The sequence below is a fragment of the Sinocyclocheilus grahami genome, unplaced genomic scaffold (assembly GCF_001515645.1).
Source record: "Sinocyclocheilus grahami isolate Dianchi unplaced genomic scaffold, SAMN03320097.WGS_v1.1 scaffold635.1, whole genome shotgun sequence".
Lineage (NCBI taxonomy): Eukaryota > Metazoa > Chordata > Actinopteri > Cypriniformes > Cyprinidae > Sinocyclocheilus > Sinocyclocheilus grahami.
Genome location: NW_015505814.1, coordinates 488770 through 507991, shown reverse-complemented (window position 1 = coordinate 507991; position 19222 = coordinate 488770). Strand labels below are relative to the sequence as shown.

The 19222-nt window shown below is 35.1% G+C and overlaps 1 protein-coding gene across 1 annotated transcript in view; it reads left to right on the top strand.

Moving 5' to 3' along the window:
* The first annotated feature begins 13064 nt into the window (after positions 1-13064).
* LOC107558193 (sorbin and SH3 domain-containing protein 2) overlaps positions 13065-19222 on the top strand; it is a 63759-nt gene continuing 57601 nt past the window's right edge. The window contains exon 1 of the mRNA XM_016241814.1: positions 13065-13520. The gene's annotated coding sequence lies outside the window, so the exon portion shown is untranslated. The remainder of the gene's footprint in view (positions 13521-19222) is intronic.

Genomic DNA, 19222 nt, shown 5'->3' with positions numbered 1-19222 from the left:
TTTTTTTTGTTTTTTTCAGCATCATTACTCCAGTTTACACTGTCACATGATCCTTCAGAAATCATTTTAAATCATGCTGATTTGCTGCTCAGGAAACATTTTTTATTATAAATGCTGATAAAAAGTTTTTGCTGCTTAATATTTTATGGAAACGCATCATATACTCGCATACGGATGAAAAAAGGAAAGAAAGAGATTAAAGTGCCCCTATTATGAATTTGACAATTACCTTTCATGCAGTGCGTAACACAGCTCTAAGTGAATGAAAACATTCTGCAAAGTTTTAAATCGGAAAGTGCACCGTGTATGAAGTTCTCTCTCAAAAGAAAGAGTCGACTGAATCATTGAAATGAGTCGTTTTTAAAACGAATCCCAAGCCGATTCATGTTGCTGTCAACATGAAACATTAGCATATTGCCTGCCCACTTGTTGGTCTTTTTGTGTTGGTATGAATGAAAATGCAAATAAATTTTTTGCCACTAGGTGCCACTTTGAGCAGTAAAATAGCAGTTTTCCCAGTAATGGCTGTAAACAAAGCAGCAGCACTGTGCTCACAAACGCTGCTTTATCAGGCATGATGAAATGAAAATGAGACCAATCACCGCAGATTAGCATCACGCAAAGGAGGGGTTTGGAAAAATGAATTGTTAAACGAATCGTTTGGGAGTCGTTGAGCAAGTAACGCCCGGTTCTGACTACACGATTTTAGCCCGATTTTGCCACGATTTGCTTGACATAGGGTGTCGTGGGGATTCGTAAACGACAATGGGCGTCAGGACACAAGATTCCATCATTTCAGCTCGTGTAGTGTGTCATAGTTTAGGAGTCAAAATCGTGTAATCTGACACAGTGACTGACAAAAACATTGTGTAGTCTGAACCCGGCCTTAGGTAAAAATAAATGCATATTAAATGAATACTAAATTAAAGGCAAAAAGGTCAAAAACAGACCACATCCAAAAACAAGGAGCAAGACAAAAACATAGAATTACAAGAGACAAGACGAGGGCAAGACTAGAGCACAAGAACAAACCAACAGGAAGACAAGAACACATAATCAGCCATAGACAGAGACAGAGACAGAGAGGGAAAGAATGACCACGAACCTGCAAAGACAATAGGGCAAGTGGCACTATAAATAGGGAGGAAATCACACAAGGAACAGGTGAGCGCAATTACACTAACAAGGACTCAATGAGGGCTAACAAGAGGGTGTGGTAATGAGGAAACCAGGAGGAGGGGCTAAAGCACATGGCTGAGAAAAACAAACTAGGCCATGTGCTGACAAGACAACATAGACACAAGAAACAAAAACACAAGACAACCAGAGTGTCAGGGCAAAACCCTGACAATTATAAGACAATGAAAGTGTTTTTTGATCTTGCATGCATGTCAACCTGTTGTTGAGGACTCCCAAAACCAAAATGTGAACCTTTCATTACCCATAATAGGGGCACTTTAATACTTTTATTCAGCAAGGACGCATTACATTGATTAAAAGTGACAGTAAAGAAATGTATAATGTTACAAAAAAATCGAATAAATGCTGTTCTGTTAAACTTTATTTATTGAAGAAAAGTAATGGCTGAAACTTTCGCTTTGCCATCACAGCAATAAATTACATTTTAAAATATACTAAAACAGAAAGCCACTTTTTAACAATGTGATTATATATAATTTTATGGCATTGTAAGCTACCAATGGCAGAGGTGTATACACTTCCAGAATTTCTCTTGCTTAGAAAAAAAAGCAAAGCAAGTAGAAAATCAAAAGAGAAGACAATTAAATTGCTCTATTTGATCTGTTTCCATTCATTGGTACAGAGATCTGCACTGTGGCCTTTGTAGACTGACTGATACAGATGAAGAATATTCCTACCAGGAGAGAGGAAGAAAAGGGAGGTTTAGAGAAAATTGATGGACAATTAAGTAAGAGAGAAAGGAAACTGAGAGAGAGAGAGAGAGCTAACCTTGCAGAAATCAGCTCTGCACTGGAGTCAGCAATGGTGAGGGAGACAGAGTGAGGGAAAAGATTACTGTCACATTCACAAGCTGGAATCTACTTATGAAGAAACACATACTTGGATACAGTAGGACATATCTTGTGCATGTGTCAGAGTACACTCATGGAATAACCACAATGGCTGCTGTATGTTTCAGAAAGACAAACAAAGAGAGCTAATGAGTGCGTAACAGCGTTTTTGAAGTCATCCCTCAATCTGAGCATCACATATACACACATTCAATATACATGCTCTGTGGATTTGTATTGTATTGCAACTTTAGACAAGGTAAGAGATCTGGGAGTTTGTGTGTGTGTGTGTGTGTGCGTGTACAGAAGATCTATCTGTATGTCTGTCAGTCTATCTATCTATCTATCTATCTATCTATCTATCTATCTATCTAATGTAAAATGAAAATGAGAGAAGTGTGTGTGTGTTTACACTTTTCCTAGGATATTACACTGCGGTAGCAAGCCTGAATTCTCATTTGCTCACAAATGATGTTTAGAGGTCATCTTACTCTATTGTATGAGTTTAAGGTTGTGTAGAGTGTTGATGGCATGCTGAAAAAAGGAATTGCTGTGGGTTACTAGCAATGGGCAATTTCATTTCAGTCCTACTGGTTGAGTAATGGTGCAGAAATATATACGGGACATGTAGACGAGGCAGATCTACAGTCAATATCTAATAACTGAGAGCATCAATCACCTGATAAAATGTCTTTTCAATGGAAGGTCAGGCAGACGTTACAGTATGGGTCATAAAACACTTATAGCTTTATATGTGGATAATTGGTAGAGTCAGTGCTTTGTGGTGATGGTGTGTGTGTGTGTGTGTGTGTGTGTGTGTGTGTGAAACAATAGTTCATGCCATTTTTTTTTTCTTTCACATCAGGGGCTGCAGTGCAAGCCAATCGCTGACTCAGCCACACACACACACACACGCACGCACACACACTCACACATAATGTGCCCCCTGGGGCAGCAGGGCATCAATACTACACCAAGATCAGCAGCATAGCTCAGCACAGAACAGAGCAGAAACACAGCCTCTAATACAACACAAAACAGCACGAGTAACATTAAACTGTGAAGGAAACACCAGGCAGATTTCATTGAAGGCTTTTCCTGAAATGGCCTGACTCTACGGAAAGGCATTTGAGTATCCTTACATCTAATTTTTCTGTTAAGATTGAATTAACTTACTTTGCATTTGGGGTTCCACAATGATGTATGTGTAAAAAAAAAAATAATAATAATAATTGTAAAATTAACCAATATTAATAATAATAATTATAACAGTAACAAAGTAACAAAAAATTATTATTTTTAATTAATGTTATTAATAATAATTACTTAATTATTTATATATAAATGTTTAATATATGACAACAAGTTTACATGGTTTATCAGTTTTCATATTATTAACATTATTCATATTTATTATATGTATTTAATAATTATATGTTATTAATATATTATTTTTAATTGATTGCTACAAGTTTACATATTTTATCAGTTTTCATATTATTAACAATATTCATATTTATTATTATTATTATTGATGTTGCTGTTGATTTATTTAATAATTATAATTAGATATAATTATAATTAATGATATTTTAACGTTAATATTAAAAACATTTACATTTTGTTCAGTCAGTTGTCATAAAACTATGAAGCCAAAGAAAACTATAATATAGTATAATAATATTATTATATTATATTATATTATATTATATTATATTATAATAAAGGGTACTGTTGTTATTATTATCATTATGAATGTTGTATTTAATCATAATCAATTATTAATATATTAATTATAATAGACTATAACAAGTCATAACAGATCTATATAATAGATTATAACAATATGTTTAATTAGTTCTCATAGAATTATGAAAAGTCATTATCTTACCCAATATATCAAATTTAGGAATGTTTTTTGAGCTATCAAGTATATACAAAATATGAGGGTTAAAATGCTCAGACAATAGGTATGTCCTTATAAAATTAGTCTGATTTACAGAGAACAAGCATTTTATAAGGCTGTTGTATTTATTTTACTTTTTCTGTTAAGTATTATGTTCCCCTTCCTCATTTTGGGAAGGTCAGACACAACAGATGCTATGAAACATGCTCTTTTTCTCTGATTAGTTAAAGGAAGTCTTGTTTACCCTCCCAGGAATTTCCACTTTGTTTGCTGTGGAATGTGTGGAATGTGTGGGAATTCATTCTTTGATCCATTCATTGCATTTTGTCCTGCCAGACTTCTGCATCTGTGAAAAACATATCCGTCCTCTATCCCTTTTTGGTTATGATGGCAATAGTGTGAATATGATAGGATAATGTTTTTAGACATGTGACAGAAGATATATAGAGTTGCTACCAAAGAAGGGAAAGAAAAGAAAGCAGATTCCATTCAGTCCAGCTGCTCAGAAGACCCCTAATCCTGTTCATCAGGCTTAAGTTAAGAAAGAAAGAAAGATAAAATAAGATAAAAAGTCATGTATCATGCTCAAGAAGATGGAGAATAAGAAATTGTAAATTTAAATTTTTACAATAGATAGTAAATTGATTATTGACTATTGATTGAGCCATTAACTAATTACTAACAAGGGGAAAAGTCAGCCCACATGACCTTGTACTGTATCTCACTGTTGATGACCATGAATTTGCAATGTAGGACGTGTTCCTTGATCAACATTCCAGGCAAACAAACAGTTTTAACTCGGACTATAATCCTAATCTTCAACTACACCATAGTCTGTTCTTGCATGGTAAATGTAATTTTACATAGCCAGACCTTTGACTAAACACCATAAAGTCTGGTTCACAGCTTATTCTGGCCACAATCCATGACAGGAAGAGACCATCTGGTTGATATGTAAAGTCACCATTAATTTTATTGTTATGGGCCATTCATGGAAATAATTTCTACTACAGAAATGGCATGAAAATAAATATTTCAAGCAGTGTTGCATCGGTGCATCTTAGTTATGGAAGCCCATTTCAGACATTTTATGCATCTCACTATGCATCTTTATATCTTTTAATTGTGGTTTTATATCTCTGAATTGTGACTTTTGCTGTATAGATTTTTGCTGTACTTTATATCTCACAAATGTGATTATATACTTTTTTTCTCATAATTGTGACTTTGTATCTCGCAAGTTCTTTTTTATTTATTGTAATTGCAACAGTTCCACAAAATTATATAATGTGACTTTTGTATCTTTCAATTGTGATCTTAGAACTGTGACTTTATGCAGTATTTTAGAATTGCAACTTTATATCTCAGTGTGCCTTTATATTTCGCAATTGTGACAGTTTGTCCCTCATAATTCTGACTTTATATCTCATGACAGCTATTTCTTGTAATTGCATTTGTGTAATTTTTCATAATTGTGACTATACTGTATATCTCTCACTAATGACTATATATCTTGCAATTTCACTTTATATCCTGCAGTGTGACTTTATATCTCAGAATGCTACTTTATATCTCTCAATGTAAGTTTATATGTTTTTCTCATAATTTTTACTTTTTATCTCACTATGTGATTTTGTCTTTTAATTTATCATGACTTTATGCAGTATTGCGAAATTCCAGCTTATTGCAATGTGATATATCTCGCAATTGCAACGTTTTCATAATTTTGACTTTATATCTCATAATGTAACTTAATTTTCTTAATTCATGACTTAATTTCAAACTTTATCTCACAATTTATAAATAAACAGGCTTCTAGAAGAAGTGTACAATCAAAAGTAACAACTGCGGACTAATTCACAGACATAAATCTGAAAATTCCACTAAGATTTGGTTCCTCTAATCCAGTGATTATTTCATCCTCAAAAGTACTTGTTGTTTCAACCCTGTACTTTTTAAAGACTATTGTTTCCAGGCAGTTGTTTAACCTACATTTAAAATCTGTCTGACAGGAATGTTATTCCAGGATCAAGAAGGATGTTGATGTGGAAGCACATCCTACTTGGCAAAATCACAGTAAGCTTTCTGTCTCCATCTGTGATTTAAGAGAGATAAGATGTTCTAACAGACATGCAAATCAGAGAGACACTCACACAATGCTTTACTACAACAGACATAATGTTGTGTTTTCTGTTTTGTGTGCTTGTGCAAGTATGTGGGAGTATTTACAGCCATATTGCGGCAGAGCAATCAATTGTCAGCTCCATCTCCTTATGCCAGTGTGCCACAGTGCTAATCCACAGCATCTGTACTGCTAATGTGAGAGCGGCAGAGAACAGGGAAAAAGCTTATTTTTTCTTTAGTAATTAATATAAGTACAGTTCACTGAAATGCCCTTAACGGTGTGCTATGACCAGACTGAGTGTGTGCGTGTCTCTCTCTGTCTGAGTGTGTAGGTGCTAGCCGTCATAAGTGTGGGAGAGCTGCTGATTGCTAAGTGCCGCTGAGAGCTGGCTCTATTATTATGCTCTATTATTCTGCAGAGGTGGCTTTGATGCCTTGTGAGTCATCATCTATCTATCTATCTATCTATCAAACAAGGGTTTGTCAAACCAACATTAAAAGTTTGTCTTCACAAACTTTGCTTTTCTACGTAACAGTGAAAGTTATAAACATCTTTGAATTTGAGTTATTTTATTTCTACTTCCTTACATTTATATTAGAATTGCAATTCTACATCCTGTTTGCCACTTTAATTCAAATTCAGGAATTTAATTCTCTGTTATAGCCAATAGTCATTATAGATGACTTTATATTAAAAACAACTTGTCTATAGTGTGCCCTCAATATATTGCAAGTTAAATGTGTTTGTGCATGTGTGCACTGATGTGTGAAAGTGGGAATCGTTCCCCTTCCCCCCAAACACTCTCATCTCTCAGCTGTGAAAATGATGGAGATGTTAAACATGACAGAATCTCACCTCTGTTCCAGTCTTCTCACTTCTGCTCTCTCCTTCCCTCTCCTCTCTTCTTTTCCCTCTCAGCCTGTTTCCTGTGGTTTTCTCTCTCCCATTGCATCCCATCATAATGTCTCTCTCTTATTCTCTCTAAATAACTTTCTCAGTACCAGGCACTGAATTTATTGTTATTTCATATTCAGACTGGATGCTTGCAAAAACAGAGTGTCTAGTGAGGGTTGAAGTTGATGAGTATAAATAGCCAGAGTGAATGTGTGTGGTCAGAGGCCTTGAGGTCTTTACAGTGACTGGAGTGTGTTTACTGTAAGAGAGTAGTTATGTAACACTAGTGGTGTAGGACTAAAGGGTCCCAAGACTTTTGTGTCATAATTCAGATTGCCACTGTAGTAGAATTAACTATATCAGAACACAAAGACAGAAATTTGCCATCTGATAACATTATTTATTTGAACACTCTGTTGATTTAGCACCTGACTCACTAAAGAAATTATGCTAATCAGGTAACAGTGAAAACAGGCAACTATGGAACTCCACCTCAGAGTAAAAAAAAAGAAGTAATTATCACCTCTATATTCACAATTGTAACTGTATCTCTCCCAACTGCAACTTCTTTTTCACTATACCTCACAGTGTTACTTCATATCTCACTTTATTATATATATATACAAAATGTTTTACTCAGAAGAAGATAAGTAACTTAAAAATAGCAGTGCAAAACATGCCAAGATATTTGAATGTTGCAGTTGTGTATTTAACCTTCATTTTTATTCCGAGAGAGCAAAAATGAAGGGGGAGAGAGAGAGAGAGAGAGAGAGAGAGAGAGAGAGAGAAAATCCACTCCAATAGAGCGCGAGCGAGATACATACTGCACAGTCAGAACACAAAGACAGAAATTTGCCATCTGATAACATTATTTATTTGAACACTCTGTTGATTTAGCACCTGACTCACTAAAGAAATTATGCTAATCAGGTAACAGTGAAAACAGGCAACTATGGAACTCCACCTCAGAGTAAAAAAAAAGAAGTAATTATCACCTCTATATTCACAATTGTAACTGTATCTCTCCCAACTGCAACTTCTTTTTCACTATACCTCACAGTGTTACTTCATATCTCACTTTATTATATATATATACAAAATGTTTTACTCAGAAGAAGATAAGTAACTTAAAAATAGCAGTGCACAAGATATCAAGATATTTGAATGTTGCAGTTGTGTATTTAACCTTCATTTTTATTCCGAGAGAGCAAAAATGAAGGGGGAGAGAGAGAGAGAGAGAGAGAGAGAGAGAGAGAGAGCGATAATCCACTCCAATACAGCTAGTGCAAGATCAATACTGCACAGTTTAATTCTGCTTGAATGCAGAGCCAATAAAGCTTAACGTGATAGACAAAGGGGAGGACAGAAACAAATGCAGAGAATAAGACAAAAGAGACCAAATTAATCAACTGAGGACAGAGGTAGGGCTCGACCATTACAGGATTTTTTTAATGAACAGTGGCAAAATATTCTCCCCGTCTTTCATCTCAGCCTCTGTCATATAAACTGAATTGCAGCTAGTTTAATGAATCAACTGCATTTCTGTGTGTGTTCAAATACAATAATTGCTTTAGAAAAATATTTTTAAAATTATGTACATTTATGAGACTCCATTCAGATCAGACGCCTAATACATTTTTCTTTTTTTTACATTGAGCAGGATGCTGCATAGGGGCTGCAATGTTGAGATCACATGACAAGCTGACTTTTGAGAAACCCCTGTTATTTCACACTCTTGTTTACAGAAAAAAGAAAAATCACTGAGTATTGCATTTATATGCCATTGTCTATTGAAATCTGCTTGTCTAAAGTCCAAGATGGTTGCTATAATGGTGAGCACAACATACAAAACTGAGTGCACATTCAGTAGCCTAAAGATTCCACCATCTCAAGATCAAAGGTGAGTTGAAGTGCTCTTGAATCCATTCATTACTCTTAGAAAAATTACATCATGCTGGAATGTTCCTGTCTATAATACTATGTGACTAAAGCCAAGCAGACAGAGATAAAGCCACACGATCAAGTGCAGGGAATGTAAAGTGAACAGCAGCGGGAGATAAGGGTGTTATTTTTTTCCTGTGTATTTCATCACATATACAGATGCAACAAAGTGTGGCTGTGTGTGTATGTGTGAATAGAAGGTGCATGCAAGGCACGTTCCGTGGTATTTTTGGTGCTCACATGTGAGATCATTAGAGGCTAGTGCACAACGTCATGCTGTAAGTGGTGGGCTGTGACATGTGATGTGCTGTGTGTGTATGTGTCTACTCATGCATGTGCTTTCAGGGTGTATACTGAGCCACAATGTAAATGAGGTAAACTAGCTTGGTTTTAAACCAGCTACTAATAAAGAGGCACAAATGTTACTTTAGATTCAGTTTAGCCTATTTAAATGTGTCATTTAGCAGATGCATTTAATACAAAAATAAATCCTAGCTGAAAAGATCACCAGCATGTTGTGTTTTGGAAGCTAGTATACTAGTGTCCAGTGTTGGGGAAAGTTACTTTTAAAAGTAATGCATTACAATATTGCCTTACTCCCTAAAAAAGTAACTAATTACGTTACTTAGTTACTTTTTATGGAAAGTAATGCGTTATATTACTTTTGCGTTACTTTCGCGTTACTTTTTAAATATGAGCAGGGCTTGATTGTTTTTAATATAAGAAGTTCTATTTATAGCAAATATAAAAGCCCTTTCACACCAAAAAGTGTAATGAATAAACCTCAGGCTGAAGGAAAAGTAAATTCACGTCTATACAGTAGAACACAGGAAAAGAAACACTCTTCAGCAATTTGAAAAAGTAACTCAGATATTTTCTTGTAAATTAAAAAAGTAATGCGTTACTTTACTAGTTACTTGAAAAAAGTAATCTGATTACGTAACTCGCATTACTTGTAATGAGTTACCCCCCAACACTGCTAGTGTCCCTCCCCAAACCTCTGAACTATAGCCTAACCAGCAAAACATGGTCATTTGGATGTTTTTTCAAGTTAAATTTCAAGTCTTGCTGGCAATCAACAGCTACGGTAAACTAGCATTTACCAGCTAGGACTAGGAATATATATATACCCTTGCATTATATTTACATTTAATTATTAAGCAGATGCTTTTATCCAAAGCAACTTTCAAATGAGGGAAAACGCAAGCAAAGACAAGCACTTAATATGCAGGCTTCTCACTCTGTCACTATCTAGGTTACCAATAAGTGTTGCATTTATTAACATGAACTAGCAAAGAAAAATTCCTCTTGTTAATGTTAATTTCAGTATTTACTCATGCATTATTAAGATCAAAAGTTGTATCTTGAGCTAAAATAAACTAACAAACATACAGTTGTATTGTAATTCATTATTGTTAGCAAAGATTAATAGATACTGTACCAAATGTATTGCTCATTTAATGCATCAACTTATGTACTATTGTTTACTGGGACCTTAAAGTGTTACCCCACCTTTTTAAGTGTTTTTAAATAATATTTATATACACATACACCCTTGCAGTCTAATCCCGCTGGGGTCCCATGTGCTGATGACTGGACCCTCGAAAACATCCCCTCAATGTCATGGTGAATTTTCCAGTTCAGATAACCAAGAGACATTCCTAGCTGCTAAGACTAAACACATACACACAACAATCATATTCTATTGCAAAGGTCAGCTATGAGTGAAGAGATTATATTTGGACATCTTTGATCTGCAGTAGTATGAGGTGTTACTGATGTGGGGTATTTGAGACTGAGTCTCCACGCCAGCATACCAGTACAGTGGGGCATTTGTGACAGAGCTGAAATATCACTGTAAATGCCCTCTCTTCTTATTTCTCCTTATTGCATTTATGAAATTGTTATTATAAGGAGGCAATGTTTTCATATTTAAATATTTTAGAAAACAGTTCTTGTAAAAATAGACAAGTCCCGTGCTGTTTGCTGTTAAATGCATGGTTAAGATACCTTAATAACATGAAACCCTGACAAAGCTATGTCTACTGTCTTTCTGAATCCCACCAGACCATAGCTAAATGTCTTCTGGGGAAAAACAATTTAAAATTTCATGAGAGCGTGGCATCTTACCATAAAGTCCCTAGACTCGCCATGTACCAGTGACTGCCAAAACAGTGCAGTTGTAATTTATATTATATTACATTATATTATTTTGTATTATATTCCCTAACTATGGCTGACTAAGAGGGAAAATGACAGCAAGTTGTTATACATTAGTGTGAGGATCAGAGTGTGAACACTGTTTAGTGTTATGTGATACATTTTGCAATGTGATAACATTTTAATAAAATCCAAAGCAATAAATATGTAATTTAATATGATTTAGCATGTGTAAGAACAAGATAAATGCATTACTTTGCATGGCAAATAGATGAGCAATCTTGCAAATAATTAGGGAAAAAAGGATAATGAGATGCATTGTAATATTAGCTTTCAGACTCCTCTCTGTGGCTGTGACATTATAATTATACACTGGCAAAGATGAAACCATTCAGTTAGTTCTAAATCCTGTATACACGATAAGATAAGCTATCAGAATTCCAGTTAACAGCTGCTCTGAATGAATGAATGTATTCCTGTTGCTATCAGTGCTCATAATGCACAGGGGCTCTAAAAGGTGAATATATAGTCTACTAGTGTCATAAATAAGTAAATACTTTGTGAAGTTTGGTTTGTCTGGTTTTGCATTTCTGAGGTCTGTGGTTTAGTAGATGTGTATTTGTGAGGGATGCTGTATGACTTGGTCTTTTAATATGTAGGTCAAATTGTAGGGAAACCCACCATGCTGCCACTGAATAATATATTATTGTGTGTGTGCGCTCGCGCGAGATTTGTTTAATGTGTACACTATTTGCACTGCAAAAGATATTTTGTAACATAACCTAAAAAATGTGCTACAAACAGTAACCACTAAATGAACTGAGTTTGCTTTATGGTAATAATGGCACAGTGTCACTTTTTATAGAGTGGGTGCATATCCAAATCATATTAGTGATGTTTTTTTTTTCTATTTAAGCAAATTATGTCCAATTTATAAGACATGGGAATTATAGGTAGCGGGACACTTTGTGTTAATTTATCATTGGCATTGTTTTAAAATATAGTGCAAATGGTTTAGCCCCCCACACAATACTATTTAAATATTAAGAAATATTAAATACATAAACTTGAAATTCCTCAAAACACACAGACCCCAAATCACAGTTTGACAAACTGGGACACATTTATAAAGTAGGACAACTAGAATACAGCAATGTTTTATTTTCTATGCAATCAATAAAATGCATAATAATAATATTCGCATAAGATTTACAAATTTAGATTCCATTAATTTTTTTCTGACTGCTGTCCTGGCCTATTCTTCCCTTTAGTGTCTTTCTTAATAATAATAAAAATAAGAATTACCAACAAGATAAGAATGCATTTAAATAATGCATGGTCTTAACCCCCTATAAATTATAGCGCTAGAGATAATATTTCTGATGGTCAAATAAAAAATGACATAAATGCCGTCCCAATTTTCAAAACACATACCAGTTTGCCAATACACTTTCAAAGTTGCATGAAAGAATTAGTAAATATTAATTAGAAAATTATTTTAGTAAAATCTGATTTATGGCTATAAAAGGCTTTTTGTCAGTGTATATCATAGTGTTTCCCAGCACTGCAGGCCAAACATGCTATAACGTTGTCAGAAATGATATCAGAATTAAAGAAGCGTGATTTAAATGCTGATGTTTAGTAATGGAAGAATATACACTATTAAAGATGATTAAGCTTAGCTGTCACACTTTGCCTGTATTCACTCTGTGGAATCTGGTTCTTTATAAAAAAAAAATGTCAAACTCCACATTCCTATAGAAGATTAATATGCCTGTACTGATGGCAAGTCAAACGTTAGCAATAATATTCTCAGGGTACTTTTCATCAAACGTGGAGATGTTTACATCAGCTCAGTGCGCTCTTTTTGCCCTTGAGTGGCAGAGGTGACCTCGGCGTATCACATCTCCTGCGCGCGCGCTGATTGAAGTGATCTGGTTGCCATGACTACTGAGAATCTGTGAGGGACCAATGCGCGGCGCTGCTCTCCATCTCACAGGCTGTGCTATAAAATACTCCTCTTCCCTGAGCAACAAGCAACGACTGGATGATGTGTGGATGAAGTCTCTATGAAGGACTAACCTCGCGTGCTCATACGCGCAAGCGTCGCGTCGGTTTGGGTATGCACAACGAATGTGATCTTGCGTTCCCGTCTCCTCCTTCTCCTCCTCGAGCCGACACTGAGAGGCGTTTCGTCATGAGTAAAGAGACAGTTTTACCGCAATGCTATTTCAATAGCTCTCCAGCTCTACACGAGAGCCACTGACCCAAGAGGAAAGGGTGGTGCCGCGCACTGGCATAGTCCATTGATCTGGAGTCGGCTCAGCAGACAAGAACCGAGCGGAGCAGGTGTGCGCTTTCAGTCTGGATTCAGAGCTCCTCTCTCTCGTCTCTGACTTTGATGGACTTACATGCGGCGCGTTAACTGCGGTGGATGACTCCACATGCGCGTTTATTGCTCAGGGTAAGAAACGCTTGTTTGACAGGATCACACTAGCGCAGACGGAATGAGTTTGCGATTACAGAGGCAGATATTAGAGACCACAACATTAAACATTTTTGAAACAACTAGTGATTGATAGAGATGATATTGTAGATGCAGTTTTCAGAGGCACTGTGAATTCCAGATATAAAAATTCAGCTGCTGATTTTAGAGGCAAAGGATTCCAGAGGCAGATTTCAGAGGCACAACATTTTAGTCAGATTTCAAAAGCATATATTAGTGTTTCAAGACAAATTTTAGATGCACAATTAAGTGGCACATTTCAGAACAGATTTCAAAACATTATAGAACACTATAGATATTGATATCGGAAGCATAGCATGGATCCTTCAACGAGAAATATGCACTCTTTATGACCAGATTGATGTCCTCAAAACATAATGTTCAGCTATCATATGTTGTAACACATTCTCATCACCTATTTTTTTTATTCTCTGCTGCTTCTCAGTTTGCAATTCCTGGCGTTGGTTACTTACAGTTAAAGTAGCATTGCTGCACATTTGGATGGTGCTGTAGGCTTCCAGGTTCCTTTTAAGATGTTTTGCTCAGTGATTCTGATGTGTTGTAATAGTTGACCCAACAAGTGTAGACAGAAGTAATAGAATTGTTTCAGTTTTGTCCTAATTCCGATGTGTTTGGCGTGTGGATTGAGTTTGTGCAGAGAGTGAAACTGATTACCTGTAACTCAATCTAGCGTGACCTTCCACGACAACAAAGAGCGCTTGTGTCCTAAAATCCTCTGCCAAGATCCTTTGGCTTAATTGATTAACATAACAATTAAGAGGCTTGTCATTACCAGCTCATTAGGGAGGTCGAGCGGGCGGTGGAGGTAATGACCGATCTGTGTTCTTATCACGGATGATGGTAAAGTGTGTGCATGGCTTTGCATTTATTATCCGGTGATGGGATTATGTTATTTCATAGAAATTTCAGCACCGTGTCCACAATTATCCCATTTAATCATAATTTTGAGCAATGCAAAATCTGACACAGCAGTTTTATTTATTTTTTTTTAGTTTAAAAACAAGTCTGTTCTTGTGTTTAGCTAGAAAAGAGACTTATTTCACTGTAAAAAAAAATCTGTAAAATTTACAGTAAAAAAAACGGCAGATGTGGTTGCCGGAATTTTACCGTAAAAAAATACGGTAGCAACGTTTTATGTTTTACGGTTTACAGTTAAATACCGTAATTTCATTAACTGATATAATGTTAATATACCAACCTATTGAAGTACCGAAATCTGTTTTGTACATTTGTAATACACTGATAACCACTACTGCAGGTGGTGATGAGAATGTCACATGATGAACTAAAGCCCACCACAAGCAGTTTTTAAATAATAACATATATACTGTAGAAGGTGCACATTGTCATTCACAAACACCATCATGGTAACACACATGAAACTGAAATAATGCAATAAACATTCATTTAACAACATTAGGTGTAACACACAGCCCTAATATACAAAACTGATAAGAAAAAACTACGAAGAAACATAGTTATTTCAACAAAAAAACATCAAATTTGAAATGTAACGCAGGGAATTCTGGGAATGTCAATTTACAGTTATTCACTGTAAATTATACAGTCTTTTTCACTTCCAAAAACAGTATATTACCGTAAAATTAATGTCCAATACATGTAATGTCCAATACAGTTTTTCACTGTATATAGTAGGGGAATTTACCGTTAACCATTTAACAGGTTTTTACTGTAGTATTTTTACAGTCTTTTACCATTAAATTCACGGTCATTTTTTACAGTGTATAGTATACAAATTATATGTATATTTTTAATACATACACTCTAATACATACTGTACAACAACATTTACAATATAATTTTATAATAATGATAATATATATTCCAGTATAATATATAAATGAATATATAAATAATGTATATATATATATATATATATATATATATATATATATATATATATATATATATAGGTTCTTAAAATATATCTTAATAAATAATAATGTATTAATAATATTTAAACAACAACAATAATACTAATAAATAATAATATTTTTTAAATATTTAATACTTAATATAAATAATAGTAATAATTCATATTATGGAATTATATGTATTTCTATATATATTATACAGTATATCATTTTAAAATATATCTTAATAAATTATAATTTATTATATAAAAAATTATATATTATTATATAAAAACAATAATAAAAAAAACTTAATACAATTAATAAAAATAAAAATAATGTAATTATACTGCATTTATTTTTAAATATAATGTAATATTGTAACAATATAATTTTATATAATAATAATAATTCTGCATGTTTTGCTTTTGTTTATTTTAAATATATAAATGTTTTTTATATACTAGAATTAACTCTAGTAGTAATCTGTAGTAATCAGATGCAATTTCTTTTTTAAGTGGGGATGTCCCTATAGTCAAATCTGATGAGCTGACTATGACCCGGGGACAGGATGCTAATGTGCTAAAGCACAGCAGAGAGAATGGAATGGAATGGCTTTAATCTCTTGAGAACAAGATCTGTGTGATATTGTGTGTATAGGATGATGTAATGATGGTTAAGTGAGAGGCTAGATGGATTTCTATCCCTCTCTCTCCCTTTATTAGTGGATATCAGTATTACACGTTCATTTAAATTAATACTGTTCTTGTGGGAGATTAACTAGCGGGGAAAGGGCACGCCAGGTAATGCAGTCACACCATTGACCTCACACTGAATGAGAGATGTGAGTGTACAGCAGTGATCAGTTTCATAATTATGAAATCAATCAAATAATTTAAAGGTTTTCAATAGTTTAACCTGATTAACTTGCATATGAATGTGATTCAATTTACTGCTAGTTCTCTTTCTGATATGAAGCTTCCAATCACTGCATCATCAGATTTAAGGACAAAAAGAAAAAGAAAAAACATCTCTGAAGGGAAACTCCTGAGACATATGAACCTCTCTCTGAAAATTAATTCCTCATCATTCATATTTAAGGCAGACTTTATGGCTCATTATCAAAATTTATGAACTCAGTGTGTGCTGTCTATAAAACTGCCTTGAATCAGCGTGTGCCGTAGGAAAATAATCTGAATTCTTTACATAAGGTAAGGACTTCTGAAACTAGACATACACATGCATGTAATGTCACAGTGTCAAAAAGGCGTGAAGTGCTAAAGAAAGCATCCCTGTGAACCCATCGCTGAGTGTTTGTGTGATGAGATCTGCATGCCTGAAGCCAAGGTGCCTCTGTACATTTGTCTGATGTTACTGGGTAGAGATCCCTAGAATAGTGCTGGATAAAGTGCAGATTATTCTCTACGTAGGCCCACAGTATCTGTATGACTGAGAAGAATATTCATTGGACACATGGGAAATGCTCCGATCAGAGCCCTGTGTCCCAATGCATCTCGGACTCTCTTAATAGCTTTCTCTAAGTGAGAGGTTATAAACAGTTATTTCAGTATCACTGAGATACTATTATCATTTTTATTAATATTTTGATTGATTTTTTATATTTTGTTTTCATTTGAATTTTTTTTAGTTTTTTTGGTGAATTTTATATGTATGTCTGTATAGGTTTTATTACTTTTTAAAGTTTTATTTACTTCAATACATCAAGCTAAACTGCATGAACATGACAAATGATGCGTTGGCAACTAGCTGAAATAAAATAAGTTTAAGTTTTTAAATATTTTTAAAGGGGTCATATGATGCGATTTCAAGTTTTCCTTTCTCTTTGAAGTGTTACAAGCTCTTGGTGCATAAAGAAGATCTGTAAAGTTGCAAAGACTAAAGTCTCAAATCCAAAGAGATATTCTTTATAAAAGTTAAAGGTGTAATAGGTGATTGTCTTCAGAAACATTTTTTGTTATGCTGGTTGAAAGTTTCTTCACATCCCGATAGCAATCATTAAGTTTAGTGGTCTAAATGTATTTATCTGTATTTATATATTCTGTGGAAGGCGTAGGACTAAGAAATGTTCGTCCAATCAAAACGCTCGGTCCGAGCGTTTTAATTGGTTTTCCTAACTGCCTGTCAACATATGTATTTGCATACCTCTGCGCACCCTGTTCGCACAGACAGGACACGTCATCAGCGCGTTCACGCACGCTGACAGAGCGAGGATGGCAGACAAACATCAACAAGCCAATCTTCCTTCATGGTATTGTATTACTTTTACTAACTGTACTATAAAGTTTTCTCACTGGGTGAATGACACATGATGTAGCCCAGCGGTTCCCAAATCCAGTCCTCGCACAAGGGAAGCAGGGGAAATCTGTTGAAGTTTACTTCACTTCGGAACATTCATTCACGGATTTGCGCTGCGCAGCGTCTTCACACACAGACGAAACTTACTAGAGAAGTGTGACATAATATACCTCTGTAAATAAATACTATTTAAATTCACGTCTCGCACACTTGAATGCCCTTTGTATGGAACATATACGCTCACTTCGAACTGGAATCATGGCGGAATATCAGGTGATGTACACTTCCCAGGGCATTCACGGTCAAATAGAACGTCGCACGTGATAAGAGATACACATGAAATCTGCAGAGCAGGAGGGCGCGAGGATTGGAATTGGGAACCGCTGATGTAGCCTATTGTAATGTTGTCTCTGGTGTTCTGGTCTGTGTGCATAAATGCATTCAGAGGGCGTGGCTTTTGATGGCGATTGCAGGGAGGGTGGGATGTTCGCTTTCAGTGCTATCAGGCTAACATTAGCATTTTCCATGAGCTCGTACTACACCATTAAGAGTCAACCACGCCTACCTAAAATGGCTCATTCTAACACGCCCCCACATATCTACGTCACTATGTGGAAATATTAGCATAATGCCGCCCAAATGTGCACTCAAAGAAAGAAGGCGTGGTTTCAGGAACAGCAGTAGTGTTGATGCAGCCATGTCAGGGAGACGCTGTGTGTTTCAGTGCGAAAGCAAAAGCACTTTATTTGGCCTTCCGGAAGTAGATGCAATTAGGAATCATTGGTTAAGATTTATTTACAACAGAACAGCACAACCCAGATGTTCGAATTTGTGCAACGCATTTTATGGATGACAGTTTTTTGAACCTAGAAGAGTACAAGGCTGGCTGTGCACAAAGGCTATTTCTAAAAAAAAAAAAGGGTAAATTCCGACTTTGCTATGACAATCTGGCGCTTCTGAATCAGCGACTGTAAGTATGTTTTGTTATCAGTTTAAGTATTTGCTATTGACCGTTCAAATGCGACATTATTAACTGTCTTGATATTTACTTTGAAAGCTGAGGCTCGCGATTATGGTAAGGGACGTTACATTTCCGACGCATGCTTGTGGTGTTCGGCCAATCACAATGCACTGGGTCAGCTGGCCAATCAGAGCAGACTGTGCTTGTCAAAGGAGGGGGTTTTGTTGAAAATGACATGTTTGAGAATAATGTGTTTTTTGAACATTAAAGCATGTCAACATATTCTGTTACACCAAATACAAAAAATAATGATCTTTAAAATAGCATCATATGACCCCTTTAAAGTTAAAGTTTGTTTTATTTCAAATAATATTTTTTTTATGGTTTTAATTTTAGTTAACTATAATAACCATGGTTATGAATGCATTTTACAGTACATGAACCATATAGCTTTACATAGATTTTTTAAATAAAATCTAAAAACATTC